This window comes from Electrophorus electricus, chromosome 1 (genome assembly GCF_041902795.1).
Source record: "Electrophorus electricus isolate QZ-2024a chromosome 1, ASM4190279v1, whole genome shotgun sequence".
NCBI lineage: Eukaryota > Metazoa > Chordata > Actinopteri > Gymnotiformes > Gymnotidae > Electrophorus > Electrophorus electricus.
This window is the reverse complement of record NC_137497.1, coordinates 41231223-41249505: the sequence shown is the minus strand read 5'-3', so window position 1 is coordinate 41249505 and position 18283 is coordinate 41231223. Positions and strand designations below refer to the sequence as shown.

Here is an 18283-nt window from a genome sequence, read left to right as displayed (position 1 = left end):
GTGTCTGTGTGTGTGCGTGCGAGCGCACTCATGTGCGTGCATGCATGCGTGTGTAGAGTTAATGCAGGTGAGTCATTTGGCCTTTTTACAGTAATGATCTTGAGCAATGGGAGGAAGTGTATGTGTGTGTGTGTGTGTGTGTGTGTGTGTGTGTGTGTGTGTGTGGGTGGGTAGGTAATTCAGGTAGGTCATTTGGCTTATTTGAAGTGCCTAGCTTAAGTGATTATTGTTTCAGACATCTCCTGGAATGTGATTTCCCATGATTTAAAAATATGTCATGTACATGCATTGGATAACAAACAGACTCTTTCACAAATGGTAATTGGTGTTGCTCTGACTAGCGTAAAAAGAAAGGTAGTTTTTCAGCTCACAGCTCACCATATAATTAACACTCAACATTTAATGCCATTATAACAGCTGATTTGGTGCAATACTGCAAACTCTTACCATGCTGTTCTTCTGATTTTGTAAACACGAAAATACTTCCGTTTTGTTTACTTTGCAGGTTCTGTTAATAAGATAAGTGTATTCACTGCATTACAGTCCTTTCTTCTATCACTCTCCCGACATTTCATCATGGTCAGGACTCTTCAAATGCCAACCTATACTGTAAGTGAACCAGGTGATCAGGAGTTCAGTGGAACGTTAATGAGGATTCTATTGATTATAGAGATGAATGGTCCTGCTACAAATCACTGAGAGATCGCACACACAGAAAAGGCAGCCATTGTGTAGTGCAGCTCTCGCGGAACTCCTGACCATAAGTGTTTATTAAAAGCATTTTTTTTCTTCTTCTTCCAGTGAGGAAGCTTTGATGGATCGAGTTTCTGTTCTCAGAGACCCACCCCCCCACTTTATCTACAGCTATCGGCAAGCTAATGCAACACTTGCCTGTCAAGACCCAGCCATCAGACCTTTGCCAGATTAGGAACTAATGTGCTTTTTCTAGCTCCCTCTTTCACTCTCTCTCTCTCTCTCTCTCTCTCTCTCTCTCGATCTCACTCTTTCTCTCTCACCTACACACATACACTTTAAACTGCACTAACAGCTAATAAAGAAGCGGAGTTGTGAGGTAGCAGGGATGTTATTGACTCCAGAGCAGAGTCTCTTTTCACTTAAAACACTGATGCAGGAGGAGAGTTCATCAGCATATCAACATCACAGTCATGCCAAATCTGGACCAATCAGATAATAGAAACAAAAAAAGGCTTCAGTTTTCATATTAAACATTGTTATGTTTCGTTTTCAATGGAATAGATTTACTTAAAACTAGAACTAAAATTATTATCTTAATGAACCATATTTAGTGGTTTTTTTTAGATGAAACCCAACAGCATTGATAATTAATTCAATTGCTCAAAACTCTGATGTTTTGTATGTTTACCAGTTGACTTCCTACCCTTTGAGGTTGTCGTCAAAATGATTTAAAATGGTGTGCAGCCGTTTGAACAGTGTGTAATCCTTGATAATAAGCTAAAGTGTAGACCTAATGAGCCTCCATATATATTTTTGAAATATCATGTTTCTAATACGAGCTATTCCATTTTCCACTATTCTAACAGCAAACAATTGAAAAGGTTTGTCTTGATCATTGTGCGTCACAGACATTGCACAGCTTTGACCGACAAGCTCCTTTATATAATTGGACAAAGTGAGTACATTTAATTCAGCCAAAGATTTTTAAAAAACAGCCTAATAGATGCCACAGTGGACGCATGTACGTGACTTAACTCCAAGGACTGGGATTTTTCTGAGGGAAACTTTCTACATCTAGGAATGGCATCACCAATGAACAGGCGGAAAACTCTCCTACCTCATATCTGACAGTCAGTAACAGAGTCAAACGCTCCACACCAGAGCCTCGTTTCCAAGGCAAACACTTGCTAATTAAACACTGATGTGGGTCTTGACATTAAAACTGTACTGCCCCATCTCTAGATTCCATAAAAGCCCATTTGTGGCAGGAGTGCTGTAGAACAGCCCACCTGTCTTACATGCCAAAGGGTGTTTCACTTCCCTAGAGAAATATTTTATGGGCCAGTGTTGAATTTTAATTAACATCTTTGGTGCCTTTACATGGTAACTACATGAATGCAGGAGTGATTTCTAAGCAGTTTCATAGTGTGCCTTACTGTAAAACAGGGTATGGAAATTACAGGCAGGCCATTCACAGAACCAATAAATCATCTTACAATTTATCAGTAGTGATATCAGACCTCATAATTCATGCTCATATTTGAAGCAGGCATGCTGTGTCTAAACAGTGCAGTTAAGATGTGATGAAGTACACAAATGCATAAGTAAAATTAGAATTACCTTAATCTAATATTACTCATTTAAAGATGGAAGCCCTTCATCCAATAATTCATTAGTCCTAGGCTAAGATATACATTCTACAGTATACCTATATACAATAGACCTGTTGAATCTGAGCGCGAATTATATATGGCCTATGGCACAAAAATCCGAGTCATTTTTGTGTAAAAACAAATCTGAAAATGACAAAGTGTTGGATAAATAAAAAATAGAACCCATTTCTTTTCATCGTGGTGGAATGTTTCTAAAGGTGTAAATAATCAAGTTATCTATAATGCATTTACATTTACGGTATTTGGCAGACGCTCTTATTCAGAGCGACTTACAGATGTCCTTTGTCATTTGCTCATAGAGTGAATTATAATAAAACTGGTACCGATAATAATAAAAATGGTACTGAAAAGTAGAGCGTTGTAGTCGTGCTCTCCACCTCTGTGTCTAAGCGCAGCTGTATAGGAACAAAGGGGACCATCGGTAGCGCCAGCTGACAGCTGTAGCGTGCCTGCGGTGTTAGTCACTGCAGCGCGAATAGCTCGCCGTGTTGTTTTTACCTACACAATCTCTTCTAAACAGTGAACCGCAGTTCGGGAAACGTGGCTCTGGGCGTAATCAATACGCAGCAATTGATCTTTATAAAACACTTTGGGAAGAATAACGTGAAAACACTCGGTCACAATCGGCAGCGAGGGCGTTAATTGCAGGGCGAGTTTTTGTACGGTGGAAAGCGGCGGAGCATTGCCGTGACAGACGGGAGGAGCGGGGGTAGCTGAATCCCATCTCAGATGTGGGGGATATCGATTTGTGCCAGCGCCTCTTAAGCCCTCAGCACCACCGGGTCAATACGGATTTGATTTACACAAGTTTAAAAAAGAGCGAATCGGAATCCAGCTATATTTCGAAACGGGAAAGCTCGCCGAGTCAGCGAAGCACTAATTAAAATGACAGGTTGCGTGGAGATGGCTATCGACTGAAGAGCCGTGGGCAATGTTTAGTTAGCTCGAATCCCCGATCCTTTCCATGGTGTAGGGGAAACATTAGTCTGGAAGATCCTTGTAGGACCCAAAACATTGCCTGTAATCACATTTCTCAGGTGCGGGCGACAAGTGATGTTTCAGTTAGAAGGAATAGCACTGCCTTTCATGAAGCTACAAGCCCAATCTGTATCCTGAAAACGACCCGAAGCTTCTCCGAAAAAACAAAAAAACGTAGAGGCTGGGGGGAAGAAACAGTTAATCATTGTCTCGGAGTGACAGAGTGGTTTTATGTACTATGATTACTGGAAAACTTCCCCAGGCACAAGACTCCATCAACATGATCATTCACTCCAAATAGAAAAAAAGGAGTTTTTTGGACTAGCTGTTTAGCGCAGGCTATTTGTTTGTTCCGTCTGGAATCGCTTTATCCAGTAAAGAGTAGAATTGGTCTTGTATTTGCGGAGCATTAAGCCTCCAGCATACTTTTTAAAATTGCTAACAAGCATTTCTTTATTCTGAATTCACGTTTTCAAAACTTGTAAATACTATTCTCTCCACACACATGCAGGTGCCCAAAATGTTCAAAATGCGCTACCCTTCCCTACAACCACCAAAAACGCCGCAGACGTGTAAACAACCCAACTATAAACATGCCTAAACAACTACACCGCAAGCATGTACAATATATATCTATATATATATATATATATATATATATATATATATATATATATATATATATATATATATATATATATATATATATTGAAACACCAGTCCTAGTTTTGTCTAACATCAAAATGAAGTCATATCTAAAAATCACTAGCAACCATCACCATTTCATTGGACTACTACTTTATGTTTACGATGTTAATAGTAATATGTTAGTAGTAAATAATCATTTGCATAATAGTTTAGTGTTTAGTGTTGTAAATGTTTTAGTTGATCATGTTGAAAGGTTGCTTTTGTCAAAAAACCTATTACAAAACTGAAAAAAAAAACACCACAGGTAAATTAAATGTTTATGTCTTTTATCATTTGGACAGGATCGTCAACTTTCCAAATCCATGAGTAAACACATTCCTCTGTAGGATTAAAGAATGGCTAGTATTGACGAAGGAAAAGACATTATCCATGGATGGGCTGCAGACCGTTCTGTGACAGCCCTGGACTGGACAATTATCCCTCACAATCACAAAGGTTTGCATGTGTGGTCGCAACTACCCACTTTCCTACTCAGGCGCCATCCAGGCACAGAATCCTTCGTCAGGTGTTTTGTGTTGTACGGCCTGACTCGGAATTTGTGTATCAACAATCCAGCATATGAGACTGCTCACAGATGCTGCTTCTTTGCTGTCCTGGAACACTGTGTCCGTCGCTATTCTGGCCATATTGAAGCCAGCTTCTTGCACAGGAGGATGAGGCTGGCCTCTAGTTCCACGACTCGCTGAAAGAACTCGCTGAAAGCATAGAGCAGATGTTTATGAGAACAATATGGCTGTATCCTTTGTCCTATGAGAGCTGTTTCCTGCTCCGTCCTACATTTTGTGCACACCAACACTGACAGAAGCAGACGTCTTACCTGGGCACTGGTGCTTGTGTTCCTTGTTTTGAGTCTTTCAACAGGAACAATGTTGCAGTGCCTCATTCTGGCTTGATGCTTTGCCAGGAACCAATGTATTGTTGTGAAGTCACAATTTTGGGCATTTTCATGTTACATTTTGGAGTGTAATAATTTTCAAATGTAACTCTAGAACTAGAACTAGAAATGCAGTTTTGCTGGAAGTTGAGACTGAATGGATAACAAATGCAAGATTTTGGAAACTAGCTTCCCTGAATGAATTTTGTGTTTTGTGCAAGGAAAGTATTATTTATGGTTTGGTCCACTTAGAGTGCTGTTGTGCCAAGTATGTGAAGAGTTCTGAAAAAGCAAACTCAGAACTGAAAAGTGCTTGGAAGCGACTATAAAGCCTGTCAGGTCAGTCTCATCTCTGAAAATGTTCAAGTATAAAACGCATTAATGATGGCTGCATACTATGGCACGATAGAACGTAGTTCTGAAATTGTACATTAACCGTAAAAACAATTCCCCTGTAGCTTCATTAAAGATCAACAGCCCAAGGATTAAGAAATGGTCAGCGAACTGGTGCACAGAGCCGAACTAACTCCTGAGGAGGAAAAAAATAGCACAGAGGTGCTTGTGTTCACGGCATTCAGGAAAAAATGCTGGCTAGGTCTCTGGCTTGAGCTGGAAGTGCTGGCCACGCTGCCTTGAACTAACTGAACCAAATTACATTTCGCATTATTTTGACATTGATATGTTTGATATGTTTGAAAGCTTACCAGCTTTACCACATTCAAACATGCTAATGTAAACCAACCTTGTCGGTATGAGAGAAATCTGGCTAGGCATGAAATTTAAGTCAAATGTTGAAGAAACCTTGTGCTACTGTCATAGAAGAGAAGTTTATTGTCAGTTTTATCTACACAGCTTAGAGTCTACCGTGGTTTTACGCCATACTCCTGATGGGCCATAATACACCAGTGTTCAGGGTTTTCCTTGCTGTAGCACCGGAGATGTCCCATTATCCAATTACTTCAGGAGCCGGATTAGAGAGAAGGAGAGTCACGTTTTTTTACAGGTTTCTTGCAGCTCTAGTTGAAAATGTCGGCATTTACAAGATGAAGTACAACGAGATCATCATTATTGCAGACACTTGAGCAGGCGAACACCGCGGTGGGCCCTTCTGGCTGAGCTGCATTTGCGATGAGAACTGTGCCGCGCTAATGTATTAATGTATTCACAGAGCATTTAGCTTATGGCTCATTAACAATACTGTCACATTCAGATCCAGGTCTCGGCAGGTTACGCCCCCTACCTTATCAGGCTTCTTGCGGCATATGAATGAGGACTCATATCCTTATACCGTATAAACATTTAAAGGGAAATCCTGGCCAGACCACCATGCTGATGGGTCAGCTAACATGGTTTCCTGAATATCCACATACCAGATAACCCCATTTGAAACTTTGAAATGAACTGGCCTTCTCGGTATGACCCAGTGTTTCAGGTAGCATTCTATGTTCTCTTCGCAGAAATCCTAGAAGCTGTAAATTTATCTAAATGTATATCCCAACAGAGGATGCAGCCTCAAGGTTATTTACAGCTTTCTAACAGCCATCACCAGACGGTTAATGTCAGGAGTGAATGTGTACCTTGTCAGCCAGTGACATAGAAAGTCCACTAAATCCAGAAGCAGCCTCGGAAGCCAAGACAGATGATCTGAACCTCACGGATACTGTCACGACCTGAGATTAAAGCTTTTTATGCTTCTCTCTGTGCATGCCAGGAACTGGAGTACATGCAGAATTGCATGATCCCTCGGGCAAAAAGTAGCACATAAAGACCCAGCAGGCAATTCAATACAAGCAACCCAATCAAGACATGTACATGTCATCAGTTTATATATATATATATATATATATATAAAAGATATCACTGCAAATGTCCAAAGATAGGTAGACAAATGTAGTTGAGATGTTTTAGTCTATATACGACTGACATTTCTAAATCTTGTCATTTAGAGCATTTAAATGACAAGTGGTCAAAATAGCAAAGAAATGCTGCAGCGCCTTCTCCAGCTTGAGTGAAGCCGCTGCAGCATTAGTACTGTGATTAAAAACAAATATGACCATGGTTGTTTTTTTTTTTGGGGGGGGGGGGGTTGGCATTATTCAAAGTCTGAACATTTTTTTTTGCTATTTTGACCAGTTGTGGGACTGGGACCGAGGCTGTAGCTGGGACTTGGGCTGTAGCTTGAGCTGGGGCTGGAGCTGGGACTGTAGCTGGGTTTGGGGATGTAGCTGGGACTGGGTCTGGGACTGGGATTGTAGTTGGGCTGGGGCTGTAGCTGGGGCTGGGGCTGGGACTGTAGCTGGGTTTGGGGATGTAGCTGGGACTGGGTCTGGGACTGGGACTGTAGTTGGGCTGGGGCTGTAGCTGGGGCTGGGGCTGGGACTGTAGCTGGGTTTGGGGATGTAGCTGGGACTGGGTCTGGGACTGGGACTGTAGTTGGGCTGGGGCTGTAGCTGGTGCTAGGACTGGGACTGTAGCTGGGTTTGGTGCTGGAGCTGGATCATTGAGGTTTCCATCCTTAAAGAATTTCAACGAGCTGTTTATTAGGCATCCACAGATCAGCAGCTGTAATTACCAGTATGCACTGAGGAGAATGGCTGAGAAGAATGATGTCCTGGAAACAAACACACAACCAATGGCTAAACACAACCGAAGCTGCAGACGACCAAAACAATGCCCGTGCCCGTGGCTCCACTTTCAGGTTATAGAAAGTGATTGTGGCCAAGCCAATGAATTCTGCTCCCATGGGACCATTAAAGCCAGAAAGAGAAAAATAAACACTGAGGTTACAATGAAGGCAAAGTTGTGGACAGGCAACATTTTGCTTGTCATGTTTTTATATACTGGACTAAAAAGGTGTTGCAATTAATAAAGGGATGTGTTATTACACAGCAGGAGATATTATTGTTTATTCAATCCCATATTACAAGCCGCCACCCTCTCTAAGGAACTACAACAATAAACACATACTTCAGGGAAAAGAGGGAAATACTCTAATCTCTAAGGCAGCTCACTTTCTTCATACAAGAATGGCTGAACATAAAATTCAGTCACTGCAGTGGAGTGCTTGCAAAACTTGACAGATTCACCACATCTTAAGTGGGCAGGAACTCATGACATGCAAGACACTCTAGCAGAGACTTGGGTCTCTGTTATAACCAGAAACCCTTTTAGTGGATCCTGAAAATCCATTTTAGTGGGAGTTTGAGGTTGTGCTGTGTGTTGTCCAGCAGTACAAACCTTTCAGACTGAATCTTTTGAGAATTATCTTCAGGCTGTTGAAAAACCAGGGATGTGGTGTGTCCTGCCTGGTACCACCCACAACAATAGTGTGAGGAAGGGATGGCAAAACCTCTTTTTGCCATCACGTTAATAAATAAATAAATAAATAAACACACTTAAAGAAAATTAAAGTTGGATGGTTTCCAGAAGGCCTATAAATTTTAAGCTCTTAACTCCTGGAGGGATTGCTTATAATGAGCATTCTACAACAAATCTATAACAGAAACATGCATTGTAAATTGCAATTAAATTTACATTCAAAGTAGAGGTCCTGCATCTAACAAAACAAAAAAACTGGATCAAAGCCACCTGCATACAGCCTTCATTCGGTAGGGCTCAGACCTAATGAAAAACAGATCTCGCAATTTGTACAGTAGGTTTTGTGGAGGAAACATTGCAGATTGGGTTGAATGTCCTGAAAAGAAACCCCTAAAAACAGAAGAGATCATTGTTTTACACTTCTAAGCATATATTCTTAAAGAATGTTCTGAAAAGGATATGCTTGAATAATTCATACATGGAACAATTGCAAACCTGCTTAACATAAACATCTGTTTATGTTGTACATTAGAGGACATTTGAGACCTGGAACCCAAGATTTCTGTTAACAATTTACTTTATATGTTCAGTAATTGTATTTAATCCAAAACCCAATTCGGAGTTTACAGAATTCCTATGTAAAATGCCTAGTGTAACTCATAATTTGCTTATATCCCATAATCTCTAGTTATAAATGGTGTAATTTCTAGATAACATGAGCAGAGATGAAAACTCCTAACAAGAGGTGGATGACAGAAGTGGACGAGTTCAATTACCTCATTCACAAACCTACCAGACTCTTCAGATGGATTACAGTGGCTGATTCCATGAGTTGGATCCTTTTACTTTAACCACTGTAGCTGTTGCTAGGATTACTTTTCACTGGACCCTTGGTTTCTTCCGCCTCTTGCGCCGCTTGTGCACCTTCGCGTAGACTCAGTCACCCATCTTCGTCAGGCTGTCAGGTTTCACTGGTTCTTTGTGGGGTAAATTGATTTCCTTCACCTGGTGATACAGAGATTGGTGTATAGAAATTGGTTCTGTATTCTGGCCGAGTCTCCAATTGGTCCAACCGTTGGTGCAATTACTCAGATGTGCGTAAGGAATCAGCATTGGTCTTCCAGTGAACATTTCATGTGATGTTGGATGTGTGCTATGATTTCTTGATCACCACATACCCATCAGGACAAGGGGTAATGAGGCTACCCAGTTCAATCCAGTGTCTTGGCATGTTTCACCTGTTTGGATTTGATTTTCCCATTTGCTTTCTCCACCATTCCCACTGATTGTGAGTCGTACACACTGAAGAGCTTGTGTTTAATACTTAGTTGTTTTGTCAGACAGCTAATCACATTATTTACTAAATGGAAGTAAATAATAAATCTCTGGATAATCTCCCTTGCTAAGCACTGAGCAACTGTCTGTGCATCACTGTGGTTGGATGGAAAGGCTTCTATCCATCTAGTGAATCTGTTTACCACCATGAGGCAGTACCTTCTCCTCTTTTTTCTTTCCAGCATGCCAATAAAGTCCATGTAAATGTGTTTAAATGGGCCTGATAGGCTTGGAATATAGCCTATTTGGGGCTGAAATGCCTGGCACAAATTGTGCTTTTTGCAAATATTGCAGTTAGTGATAAAATTATCAATCATGGGTTATAAATCGGGTGAAAACCGGTCTTCCTCCATGATGATTCACCTCATTTCCCTCCTTTATGGTGGGTTACCCTGTGAGAGTGGGTTACCCTGTGAGAGTGGGTTACCCCGTGAGCCACTCTGCACAAAAAGGCAGTAGTTGGGCAGGCGCTAGCGCTTTCCCTGTCAAAGTACTTTGAAAAGATCTGATTGTTTGTCATAGCCCCCCCCCCCCCTTTGCAAACACATAGATCTTTCTTCAGGGATGGCTGCTTGCTGTAAAGCTATCAATCCCGGGATGGACAAGTCAGGGTAAGATGAAGGGGTTTGGTTTTCACTTCTTGAAATCATTTTTAAAAACTCTCCATGTTTTGCTGCCATTTTAGCTGCTTGATCTGCTGCATTATTGAAGTCAGTTCCAATTTTGTGAGCTGAACATTTCACTTTTGCTAGCTGCTCAGATTCATGAATGGCTGATAGTAGTTCTTGGATTTCATTTAAGTGGGTAACAGGCCTGTTGTCAGCAATAAGGAATCCTCTTAATGCCCATATGACAGCATAAGTGTGGCATACGTTATAGGCATAAGCTGAGTCACTGTAAAAGGTGCAAGAATGTGCCTTTGCCAGTTTGTAGGCAGCAGTGACTGCACTCACTTCTGCTGAAAAAAAAGCCAATTATCTCAAAATGTGTGTGTATGTGTGAGTGGGTGTGTTCACAGTGGGGAAGGTGATGGTCTATAGTGCACAGAATAAAATATGCTGGAAATATGACCTATCCCTATTGTATGCTGAATACCTTAGCTTACGTAGTATTACTACTTCAGAACCCTTGTCTTATGCACAAACTCATAAACATACATATAAATGTACACATATGTCACAAATATACTTATTATAAAACATTTGTGTTGCTTGTTCTTTTTTCCAAAGTGTAAATGCGTGCATGCACGCAGTACGCCTGCATAAGGAAACATACATTTGGCTGGTTGTAAAGATATAGCAATAATACACTGCCAGCTGTAATGATTTAACCATAATGATAAGTCACTCTGTCTGACGTGATTTATTACGTCTTCAATGGGCAGCTGCAGCCATTATTACTTCCTGTTCAATAAAATCTCCCCATTATCCAAAACGGTCACTTCATTTCTCAGTTTCAGAATATATTAGCAATGCACTAGTTCAAAAAAGGTGGAATTTGTAATATGATACCAGTTCTCAGGTGTGTCACCAAATCAAAAACCACCTGATCGCCATGCGGGGAAAAAAAAACCTCCTAGAAGCTTGTAAAAATGTATTGTTTTGTCGTGTGGTTTTCAGTCCTTATCTTATAGTAACTAGGCATGTATGTTGCATTCTGGTTTGGGGAAAATGGTTTCAAATGGTTTCAGCAAAAGCAATTTCACTGGAGCTTTTCACTGGAACACTCCAGCTTTGGAAGTAAAGGAAGATGGCACGCCGCCAGCTGGGCCCGGATATTGGGAAAGCAGCAATGTGACAGTGCAATCTGTTACAACGCTTCCAAAATTACACTTCCTGCTGAGATACAGTGATGCTGACGAGGAACCATACACAATGTGGCTCCAATTGAAATGGCTGACTTGGGTCTTCTCATTTCCCTTGCGCTGTTCGTTCGCTCAAGCAATTACGCTCTTAAAAGGTTTTTAAGAGTCTTGTGTTAGCCTCAAGCCAGTGCCACAAAAAGTCTTCTGAGAATTAAACAAGCCCATTTTGAAGCCGTGTGAGAGGCTGAGAGAGTGAGATTCCTGATGTTTCTGTGCATTAAGATCTAATACTGAAAAAGACACTGTTAGGATCACGGATTTATGGCATAATGCAGCATTTACAAGATTATTGATGTGACAGATTTAACTCTGCAGACTCTTTTTGTGTAGGTGTGAGGTACCTGTTTTATGTCATGCTTTTCCCTCAGTCAGTGGTACTCTATGTTCATTTTACACCAAACAGCATTCTCACTACAGTATCTCCATAGGAACTGAGTTAAGAAATGTCCTACTCACGTACACAATGTCACTGCCATGCTGTACTTGAAACGCCCATTTAACCAGGAACATATATTATTGAACCATTAGCATATACACATACTTCTCCACAGCTTCACAGAGCTCAAACAATTGCAAAGAATAAGAAATCAAGACTTAACATTTGCAATAGCAGTACTCCCCAAAACTCATATAAACTTCTAGGAACTGCAGCCAAATGTTCATGTTCACTCTGGTGGACCAGATGTCTTTTGTTCATATGGTCTTGTTTAAGAACTAGGGCAGGCAGATAGGTATTCGTTTATCTCCCCCACTGCTCGGCTACTTCCAGAAGGTCCACTGGCACCAATCAGACAAAGCTGCAAACAGGAAGTATGTCAGAAATGTTCTCACAGTATGTGATTTGGAGTGGCTCAGAGATGCAGGTTATCCCATATCCTAAAAGATCTTCACGAAATCTTAACCCCCATGTTCAGTAAAAATAATTTGTTTGTTATCCTAATGTCTGATGAGTGTTCAGCCATAAGAGTTTAATAGGAAAACAAACTGTACCATAGAACTCAACTAGGAACATACCTGTATCACACATACCCTGCACTCTGCGTAGTAATCAAATAATGAAAATGAGTAAGCATGCCAAAATTCAATTCCACATTCTTAATCCCATCTGAAATGCCATTTGCCTGTGCAAACAGCCAACAAATGATAGACCCCATCATCTGTCACATTACTGTATGATCCAGCGGCTCTGCCTTCATCCATGCTGCGGGTTCTCCAGCAGTTCGAAAACGCAGTCAAGTCTCGCCAGAAGAGCCTTGGGGGTTGGCTGGAGAGAGCACACAGCGAGCCCCAGAGTGCTGAACAGTGGGAGCTGGGAAGGCTTCCCAAACACAGGGAAAGTGCTGCCCATTCTTGGTGTAGGACAAAGCCCCTATAGCTCCCACTTCCTGCCACCATGGCCAGGTTCAGCAGGCACCTGATGGTGCTGAGAAACGGGCAAACATGTAAGGGGACAGGACGGGATGAGTGCTGCTCTTAGCCATAAGCCACATGTCGACGAAGCGTTCATATTGTTTGGAGGATGCCAGGATGGTTACTTCGCTGTCTGCCCCAATACACAACAAAAGTGAACACGGGAAAACACGTTTGCAAAGACAATCACCTGCATAGGCTATCAGCCCCGCACAAAGAGCCGTGCTGGTAACCTCCACCTGTTTTTCATTTTCCAGGCTTGAACTGTTCCTTGGTGCAAAAGAGAAGGGGAGCAAAGGAAAGCATTCAGATGGATGGATGGAAACCCTCCCCCCATCCGTCTCCTTGGGGATAGGCCATCTACCCGCTGAATTCCAGCCGGCTCTGGCCCTTTGGATATTTGTCATCCCTCATCTTTCCTTTGATCCAAGCTCAAATCTCCGCCTTCCCAAGCCTCATCCATTGCGTTCTCACCAACCATCATCCTTTTCTAATTAAAACCAGGTTTTCACTGCACACTCAACCCTTTCAGCTGACTCTGTAAGCCCAAATACAATCAATCCAGAGCCATCTCTGCCTCAGTAAATTACAGCCAATGTATATCGGGGGAACATTATTTAGCTTTCTAGTTTTTAAAAGGGCAGCCTGACCCTCAAGTGGGTTTATGAACTGTAAAAGGACAGCTCTGTTTGGCGAGCAACTAAACATGCTGCCACAGTGATGTAATTTAGCTGTGCGTTAGTAATAGATTAGGACACAAAGTAATAAGAATTTGTCATGTTACCTCTGGCTGCTGTGCACGGCTGCTGTGGTTTAAGATTGTGCATCAATATCAGTCAACTTCTACTCCATTCTTCCACAGTTCCTAGTAGCGTCAATGCCAGGCATTATGAAAACTGTAACCATGACTACAGGTGAGAGCAACAAGAAAGAGGAATTTGGGATTTGTTATAGGGATATATCATTACTGAGATATATGTGGTACACTAAGTGAAAATACCCCCTTAAAAGATAGCAGTAATTTCTCAAATCATTGTAGTACAGATTTTTGTTCTAATTAGCCAGTCCTTTGAAACCTCTAGAAGGACTGCAAAGTCACATGATGTAATCAGTTAGACTTTCGAAAAAAGTTGTTTTCAACATTGCCAGTAAAAACAACATTAAAAGGAACGCTCCTTCTAAGCTGCAAAACAGAAACTGCGGATCATGTGCTTTATGAGGTCTGCTTAATGGTATTTCAGCTATTTACTCAAACAAATACAACAGCACGACCTTTAGAGTGGGTTTGAGCTCCCTGAGCACCATATCACGTCTAAGCCATGGTCCTAACGTCCGGTAAATGCATGTGCGGTGAACCGGCTTGGTCGTTCTCTACGTGCGGTCCCTCTACCATGTCATCTCATTCTCTTCTCTCTTCACTCCAATGCCACTGACCTTCAGAGAACAATACAGCTGGTGAGTTAAAGGTTTCCTGGCCTGTGCGCGTGGCTGGCACGAGGCGGACTAAAGTGCTATCTGGACTGTTGATACCCGGGATCGTCTCACGAGCCCCACGTGGCATGACTGGGTGAAATTAAACACCTTCAGTTTAAATGCATTTCCATGTGGTGCAAGTCTAAACGTGTGCAGAGTAATATTCGTCACACTTCTTATTAAGTACCACCTGAAGAATCCTCTTGACTGGTGCCACAATGATCCCTCTAAAACATTCACACTCTAAAAAATTCATTGTATTTTTAATAACACTTTAATTTCCAAAATAATACTGCGTTTGTTATAGATCTGATAGCACCAAGTTAGGAGAACATCACAAGAGCATTAGAAACACTTAAGGCATGCACGGCACTCACCGCGGTGCACTTTATCTAGTTTCAACGAGACAAATGGGGATGCGCAGGCTACACTGTAGCTTTATAGGCAACTACAAAACAGTAAAAATGAGTTTTACAACACTAATGGAATAAACAGTATTTGGCCATTTGTGATTCTAATCATACAAAGGTGTACAGAACACAGCCAATTACACCTTAAATATAACATATGCAGCTACACAAAAAACTGAGATCAAAACAGACGAAAGGGGAGACAAACCACGAGCAAAACATTCCCTAGAAACGACCAATTAACCGGCTGCTGCAGTTAGGAGCTAGTATCTAGTTAACCACTGGGCGCAGCTTCGTTATCCTCCCCTAGCCTCTAGCAGCGGTGCGTGCCAGTGCCCAGGTCTCCATGCCGCTTACATAAACCACGATCATTAGTTCCATGCCACAGAGCATGTGCTGAGGTAACAGACAATGATGGCAACGATAAGGACAGATCTGGGGGGAAGCTGAAGCAAAACACACATTGCAGATGGCTTCTCTCGTATGCGTTGCACCTTGCGTTTCTAATATAAGGCACATATTTTTTCCAGCTGCCAAAAGAAATCCTGATCTCCACTTTCTTTATATCTGTGCCAAGTGTTTTCTTATGCTTAATAATGAATCGTAACAAAAACGGTTCTCTTTCACAATCTCGGGTTTAAGGTCGTCCGTCTGCCCCGATCTCGTCTTACGTCTGGCTTGCTTTTTCTTTTTTTACCTTCATCATAGTGAAGGTGCAGAAAGATGTGCTGCTCCTGCATATTTTCTATCATATGCAGCAGATTTTGGTGAGCTGTGTGAATGAGTTGATGAATGGACCTGCCCTTTGGCCTGAAACTGTATAGATTTAAAGGATGACAGCGCACACACACACACACACACACACGCACACACACACTGTGAAGAATGAGTATTCGTCATACCAACTTGTCAGTACATCAGGGTCAGTGGAAGCACTAACCTGTAGGCAGAGTTTAAACGCAGTTTAAATGTAGCTTCTTATGTGTGTAGGCTTGTTTGCTGGCTCATGGTGATCAGCATTCTCTAGCTGAGTCCTCTGCTTCTTTTTTTTTTCTCCTGCGTATGACTGTGTCATAGGTCCCAGATCAGGGTTTGATTATTAAATAAAAGCCCCTGAGTGACTGGGCTTGTGCAAACCGCTCCCAACTGGCCGTGAAGCTGCCAAGTGTTTCTGAGTTTAGAACGTTCCACCAGCGAGGTCATACTGTGACAGTGACAGTATCGATCCCAAACCTGTAAGGACCTGTTATCTTCCATGAGGTCAGGCTGACAGAGTTCAGGCCTGTTCCCTTTGAGGTCTATTGGGCCATCTTTATCCACAACTGGTACTACTCAGCAGTTAACTACCAAACCCTTCTGAAGCCCAATTCAGCTCAAATGCTCTGGAGCAGAGGAAACACTAAACATTAAACTGTGCACTGTTGTAGCCCACCAGGAGGAGAGAGAATCAGAAAAAAAACAGCGATAGGAAGAAGAGTGCCTGTGTGTTCATGTATACTGTAGTGCTGTTAGAAAACAAAATCAGAGCTCATTATGCAGCTGTCTCCCTCTGCTGAGTCACTCTATTTGTCCAGGAGGATCACTTGTGGGGGGGAGTTTAATGTTCATTAAATGTACCACTAGCCCCAGCATAACCTTGTCTTATAGTAACAGCCACAAGCACACACACAAACACACACACACACACACACACACACACTCTAGCCCAACAGACATCTGCCATCACTGTGCAGAGGCCTGTCCCCTATGGGCTCAATGCTGAAACACACACATATGCACAAGCACACAAACACACACACACATGCACACACACTCGCACAAATTCAAACACACACACACACACATACTCACACAATACTTTTTCTTTGTGAAACACATCAATTCAAGACACAGCATCCATACAGATTACAGCATATACTTTTACACAAAAAAATAAAGCAAAATAATCTGAACAGTATAAGACGTTTGTCTTCAAAATGTCACAGATAACTTATTGGTGGAAAGCTGGCCAGTATTATCATCTTACCTCTCAGTGCTCTCTGGGTTATTAGTGGGTTCTATGAGACATTCTCTTGGCCAATCCTGTGATTCTGATTTATAGCTGCAGGAGTGCAGATCCAGGTGAAGCACGCTTCACAAATGGTCACGGGAGTTGCCCTGCGCCCTCTGGCAGCCCTGGATGGGCGCGTATGCATATAGTACTGTGTCTGCTCTCATAATCATTAACTACGTCCCCCTACATCGATATGTAGTTATCTCCACTGTCAACGCCACGGGGTAGGGAGAGAGGAGGTGCCAAATCTCATATAGCCAAGAAAAACATAATTTCAGGAGAGTTCTGGGGTGGTCTGGATTCTCAGCCATGTCTTGGATGTGCAACTGCAGTTTGGCCTGGTGATAATGACTCCTTTAAGTCTATCACAGCGGAGAACAGGGCAACTATGTCCTGGATCAAAAGCACTTGTTTCAGTGAGCACCCAGCCTGGGTGAATGGGTCACAGGACGATGGCCGCAGCAGGGTTAGACGGCACTCCCTCCCACCCGAGCCAGGGAGCAAGCTTGTAGTCACATGGCATTGATCTTGTGGCAAGTCACTGCACCACTGAACTGAAATCTAGTAAAATGTCAGTCATTTTCATCTAGTGAAACACACAACCGAGGAGGAGCCAGGCAGGTTTGTACTGCTATCCATCAGCACTTAATTTGACCAGAAATTTGTGGTGAACATTACCATAAAATAAATTTGGGCCCACACTAAATCTAACCCAAACAATCATGCATCACACAAGAGTCTTTTTTTAACTACAATTCCATTTGTTTGGTTGAACAAAATGATCATGTGTGGCTGACCTTTGTCTGGTACAGACACTGGCAATTTCCCCTGAATCTTTTGCCTATCTGAGAAGCTGTCAAGAAAGTCTGGAGTTGCTGGTCTGTGTCATGCTTAATGCAAGCCTTTTAAAAGATTTTCAAAGACCCTTGGGTCAGGCCATCCCACGTGCGGAGGAAAGAAGTCTTTTAGGGTGTGTATGATTTGTAGATAATGCAACTGGACAGAGGACAAAGTGAAGACGAATCATTTTGTGGGGTTTTTTTTAATCTCTTTCCTCACATACATTATGAATAATGTGTAGAATCTGCATTACAGGTTGATTAACTTGTGATGTTTCATATCAGTTGCTAGTGATCACCATTTTGATAAATAGGTAAAACTCTCCTAAAAAAAAACAAAAAAACAGCGTTCATTCAATGTCTTTCTGTTCCAATCATTAATTGCTTCCTAAAAAAGATTGTACAGTTAACCTTGAGGAACTATTAATTCACATAATGAGGTCCCTGAGTCTCAAAACATATAACCTTAAAACATTCTCATGAGCTGCTCCCTTCATCTGGGAAGCTCTCTGTGACTCCGAGGTTGAGTTATCTGCAACTCACTCTATCTGTAAAGGGCAGAGATCCTCTACCGAATGGGCTCTGGGACAGCTAATCGATGCGTCCTCCCGTGACGGCACGGTATCTACACACCAGCAGCCGAGGCAGCTTC

At 42.0% G+C, this 18283-nt stretch overlaps 2 long non-coding RNA genes across 3 annotated transcripts in view; one reads left to right on the top strand and one right to left on the bottom strand.

The window, feature by feature from the left end:
• The window catches only part of LOC113578817 (uncharacterized), a 6298-nt gene extending 2423 nt beyond the window's left edge, over nt 1-3875 (top strand). Inside the window, exons 4-5 of the long non-coding RNA XR_003410798.3 lie at nt 506-609; nt 802-3875. This is a non-coding gene — a long non-coding RNA (uncharacterized LOC113578817). The remainder of the gene's footprint in view (nt 1-505; nt 610-801) is intronic.
• Nucleotides 3876-4101: 226 nt separating this feature from the next.
• On the bottom strand, nt 4102-16901 carry LOC145659101 (uncharacterized). Of its 2 annotated transcripts, XR_014125112.1 has the most exons (5): nt 16766-16901; nt 13641-13764; nt 13047-13126; nt 11907-12869; nt 4102-9252 (listed from the first exon to the last, which is right to left on the bottom strand). It is a non-coding gene; the product is annotated as an uncharacterized LOC145659101 (long non-coding RNA). The 2 variants fall into 2 exon arrangements; XR_014125111.1 differs by lacking the exons at nt 11907-12869; nt 13047-13126.
• Nucleotides 16902-18283: the final 1382 nt, after the last annotated feature.